The 5,516-nt window shown below is 35.2% G+C and overlaps 1 pseudogene; it reads right to left on the minus strand.

Annotated features, from left to right (window-relative positions):
* Positions 1 to 465: 465 nt before the first annotated feature.
* LOC149013404 (benzyl alcohol O-benzoyltransferase pseudogene) lies at positions 466 to 1,853 on the minus strand (annotated as a pseudogene).
* Between the last annotated feature and the right edge of the window lie 3,663 nt (positions 1,854 to 5,516).

Raw genomic sequence — 5,516 nt, forward strand, 5'->3', positions numbered from 1 at the left:
AGAAGAAACGGGGGTGTTAAGAAAATTAGAGATTTTTTTCTTTGGGATAAAAGAGAACTACATACTTGGATCAGTTTCTAGGGCACTCCTAGACTTAAAGTATACAGTTCCTTCACTAACTAATAGGCAAATATATGGAACCATATTTGTTTTGCTCAACTCCAAATTGGATCCATGCTACAAACCTGATGCATCTTCTAATGATTTTGGTTGTGTAATGCTCTATGAGGCTGTCCAGACTATAATTCATTAAAATAAAAACTATTCCCTAAAGAATAATTCATTAAAACAAAAACAGAATATATAAGATACTAGGGTGTTGACAACCACGAAACAGTTGATAAACGAAATTCCCAAGGATGGTATCCTCGATTTCCAAAAACACTAGTAAAACACATACATGCTACTATCTACTTAATAAGCCCTCTCATCTTTAGAGTCACGCATAAAAGACCTCAACCATAATTACATGGTAGATGTGATAAATGAGGGATTTGTCATGTTTTCAATTTCTCTAACAAACCTCTCCATCGCTGGCACAGGCAAGTTCACCGGCACTAAAATCCCATCCACCCCTATTTGATTCCTAAATGATACATAAAAGCTCACCAACCCAGCATTTGCTGCTATACCACCCCTGGCTACCCCACCATATATCGCTTTCCCCCACCCCAAATCCAAATCTCTAAACCCTGCATGTCTGTTATCTGAAACAATATAAGTATTGTCTATTGCAAAAAGAGGGCCGCCCCCTCATCACCAATAAATTTGCCACTGATCTCATGTACTCCTCGGTCACCTGGGCTTTTGCTTTTTCACCAAATCTATTGTGTAGGCTAATGGGTTTTCACACAGTTTTCTTGCCTTTGACTCTGCGGTGGCCAAAGCAAACGTGTTCCCATAGTATCCAGGTGGCACTAATGGGGGTTGAAATTTGACACGTGTACTAACTATGCAAATAAGACGCATTTTCTCTTCCGGGTTGGGTTGGATCGCAACTGTTCGACATCGCCAAAGGCATGCCGTCAGCATCTCGAATGTGGAAGACGTCTGTTGTAAGTGTGAAGGAAGGTGGTTACGCAAAGCCCCCATCTCAGATGGCCCAAAGAAGAAGGAGCGGTAGGCCATTTTTGCGTTGTCAATAGACATATTGAGTGTGCCATTGGCATCCGAAACTTCAGAGTACTCAGGGTGCAAGAAGGTCACACCTGATGGGTGAGGGTTCCTTGCGTTGAAGATTTCTCTCTTCCACACGGGTGGCACTGATGGAGCTTGTGCTCCGCGTGCCATCTCTCCCACGGTTGACAGGAACTGAGCCAAGCCATCAGCATCGCTCATGGTATGGTTTAATCGAATAGCGAAGACGAATCCACCACACATTAAACGAGTGACTTGAATCAATAACAGAGGGGAGTCAAGGACATCGCTTGATCCAGGGACCTCGTATAAGAGCTCCTCAAAACAAGGAAACGGTGGCAGCAACGCATCGCCGAACTGCTCAAGCGTCACATCAGCATCGGCCTCAATGAACAAGACACCTTCTCCGGTGCACTCCACAACCAGCTTCCGGCCATGTATTTCTCTAAGCCTACCGGCAAATGGATAGTAAAACACTAGAGCTTCTGCTAATGCCTTCCTTATGACTGTCACTGGGTCCTTTCTTCTCATTTTTGGCTCGTTTCGGTAGAAATATATCACTGGGATTTGGAAACGAAAGCCCTCTTGGTCATCAATGTCAGAGAGATATTTGAATTCATAGGGTGTAGGTTTAGCTGGTGTGATCAGCTCTGGTTCGTGTCTTCGAACCTGGAACACTAAAGGTGTAGAAGATAATGCCATGCCAAATGAAAGAAATGATAACAGAAGATGTAAAAGTGTAACTAGAAGATGAAGAATTAAGGTTATTTATTGAGATATGAGCAATGGTGGAGATATATTTATAGGCAATAAATAGAGCAATACGCACGGATGTCGTTGGGAGACATGAACCAATCATGTATGAATTTATTCATTTACTAGTAAAAACGCACGCGCAAAATGCGCGTGAACGTTTTGCTCTTAATGTAATTAGATTGAAGCAGAGTATAGATTTTTAATGATGCATGATTTGACTTAACTAATTTTTAGCTCTACTTATACTTTTCTTTTTAAACAAATAAAAATTATTAGAAAAAAGATTGAGATATTGACATAAAGTGTTAGAAGAGAGCTAATATGGGAGTTAAATGTTGTGTTATCTCAATAATCTATTGAACGTGGTTGTTTGTGTTCTTTCAATTCCATTATGAAATAGTTGTTAATACTATTTTAATAAGTGAAGTAGCAATCGTCTAACCAATTGGCTCCAACTTTGATGAAACGACCCAAATTCGTACTAATTGATGTTAACAATAAGGGATCGGTTTCTGTATGACACGGCAGGATCATAAGCAAACCCAACCAGATTGATCCGATCTAATTGGTTTGGTTTGAAATCATATGATAAAGATGACGAAAAAGCTTCATTTGGATTGTTAAATTGAGGTCAATTTGATATGGATTCATTCGATTCTACCCTAACCGCATAAGCTTCTCATCTAAAGCATATCGTATTGCCGATAGCAAAAGAGCATATCATATGGCAAACTTTAGATTACTCGGCGTCAGCCACTGATGCAAGAGTGAAAATGTAGAAGCATAAAGAAAATGTTTAAAAAACATATCATGGCTGTCATTAGTATTTCAATGCAGCAATTTCGCTAGAGCTTCAAGTAGTAAAACATAATTAAGAATGTGAACAACAAAATCTATTTTATCTGATTATCAAAATGCCATAGAGTTAGCAAATAGTCAAAAGTCATGATGATGGATAGAAATTCATATAAGAGATGAAATATAAACCTCCAACTCATTCTTAGGAATTTCAGCACACACAAGAGGATGGGCTAGGTAGGAAGTAGGATTAGAGTTTACAATAGAGGTGCAAATGTCTTAAGTAGTAAATGATGAAGCAACGTGTTTGGGATATTAGGACTTGTTTGAGAGCACTAAAAAATATGCAAAAGCTGGAAAGATATTAACATTGAGTTCAGTTGACCACTGGCCCTATTAGAAGTTCAGGAAAATTATTCATCAGAATTAAATATAGTCAAAGCGTCAAGAAGAGAAGGAATATCTGAATATGTAAAAACGTAATTCAAAAAATAAAAGATTTTGTAGAGAAATTTAATAAGGGTAATTTAAAACGTAAAAAGGAATTTGCAAAGAAATTCAAAACGTTCCCATGAGAGGAAAAATAAGAATTTCAATATTTTTTTATTATTATGTTTTTGGTAAAAAGAATTCCAAGAGACCTAAAATGTTGGAAAAAATATAATTTAAAAGAAAATAAATAAAGAAGTTTTAAGATATTGGATATCTTAGCATTATTTATTATATTAATATTATCGCTTCACAATGATTTCAAGAGATTTGAAAATATGCATGGTAACTTTCTAAATTAATTTGTATTTAAAATTGTTTGTATTTTCAATAGGGAGGGGTAGATATGATAGTATTAATTTCAACTAATTATTCATTAATAATAATTGTAACTATTAATATATTTGTAAATAAAATTTACAATTTCAGACATCATTTATTAGTGACTTGAAGTTCTAATTAATTGAATACATAAGGGTATTTAAGGAAACCAAAATGTAGTCACCTAATTATTCAGTAATAATAATTGTAACTATTAATATATTTGTGAATGAAATTTACAATTTCAGACATCATTTATTAGTGACTTAAAGTTTTAATTAATTGAATACATAAGGGTATTTAAGGAAACCAAAATGTAGCCATGTCTTTTGAGTTCATGCTTTTATAATAGTAGTATATGATTTATTTTTTTCCCTTTCTTAGGATAAAACGCTGTTTATTCAGCGCCAATGAAATATATGGTACATAAATCATACATGCGAAAATGAGACAATTGCAACCCCTACGGAGTGCCATCCTATCCTTTATCTTTTTCTTTAGACAAAAATTTCCTTCAGGTTGTTGCCACCACTCAGCATACAGTGTTGTCCCAACCATAGTAAAAGACAATCCAAGTGATTAAATGTAACCTAGGAGGATCCATGTTGGGAACAATATTGCATCACACATTTACATATGGTGTATCTGGCCTTCATATCATTAACATGGAGAGGGTCCACCATGGTCTTAAAGGTGAGTTTCCACCATGTAATGGTGTGAAGCTCTCCTCTTTGAGGTATAGGAATCAAACCCCACGAGATTTAAGTTTTTTTCACTCTTTAAATCTAGATATATTTCCCTTCTATTGAAGCTAAAGAAAAATAATCAAGAGTTGGGATATTTTATAGGTACACTGTGAAAGAAAACACATTGTCGTATAGAAACAAATGTTATAACGTAGACAATTGATAAATTCATTTCATGGATACTATTTCAAAATAATTAACTGGATATATTTTCATGTGTTCGCAATAGTTTTGTATCATTTTACCTTAATATCGCATGCAAATAAGTATTTGATGCACTTTCCCTGAATTTAAGCAACTTTCGTAATTTATATTTATCTTGAAAATCATGATTCAAATTTATTATTTGTGCTTGTAATGAATCATCTCAATACTTGGACTCCTTCAACAACTAAAATTTTCTTGGAGCAATTGGTAGAGTCTGAAGGTTGATCAAAGAAGGAAAATGAGGAAAAAAAATCCTATTTATAGAAGGAAGAGAGAAAAATCATGTTTTTGAGTGTGCTCTGCCTAGTTTTGATAAAGTCTTTCATTGAATGGCAATTCGTAGTTCAATCGAGCTGATTTTTGGACAAGAGCCTCATGACTTCTTGATATTCAAAATTAGTGGTGGGATTGTGCATTTGAGCTATAGAAGTCAGTGCAATTTATACACCACCTAGAAAAGCAAATTTCTTGATTGAGTCAGATTAAGAACTCAAGAGTTTGTTTTCAAATTGTGTTAGATTGAGTCAATGAATCACATCCCATGTAATCTAGGAAATCCCTAGGGGAGAAAAATCTGACCATAAGGAATTATTTTATAAAGGAGGAGCTACTAGAGACGTTTTGAGGAGCATCAGGGGAGTATTAGAGTAGTTGTTGCCCGGGCTGGATTTTTTCTTTTTCTAGAGTGATGTTTTCCTTAATTTCTTCTTCTTCTTCTTCTTCTCTTATAATGTTCTAAACTTCTATTGCTAGAATGTAGACAGATCCTGACTAAATTAATTTATTAAATTCTTTCTTTCATGCAATAGAATCCTTTACTCTTTGCTTTCTTCAATTTTGTTCTTAATGTCTGAATGCTTGATCAATATTTATGAATTCCGTGGTATGCTTTTATACATGTAACGGTGGAGAATGTATGCTAGACCTAAGGTTGAAGAATAATAAACTACATCTAATGCGTGACAAGTTAGACGGTTTGTTCTACATTCTTTAGGGATTCTATGTTTCATGCAATGCATTGAATTGATTTTCTATGCATAAAAGGTAGGAGCGATTTGGTGT

This window comes from Hakea prostrata, chromosome 6, assembly GCF_041222555.1.
Source record: "Hakea prostrata isolate BN-2017 chromosome 6, UWA_Hpros_2, whole genome shotgun sequence".
Classification (NCBI taxonomy): domain Eukaryota; kingdom Viridiplantae; phylum Streptophyta; class Magnoliopsida; order Proteales; family Proteaceae; genus Hakea; species Hakea prostrata.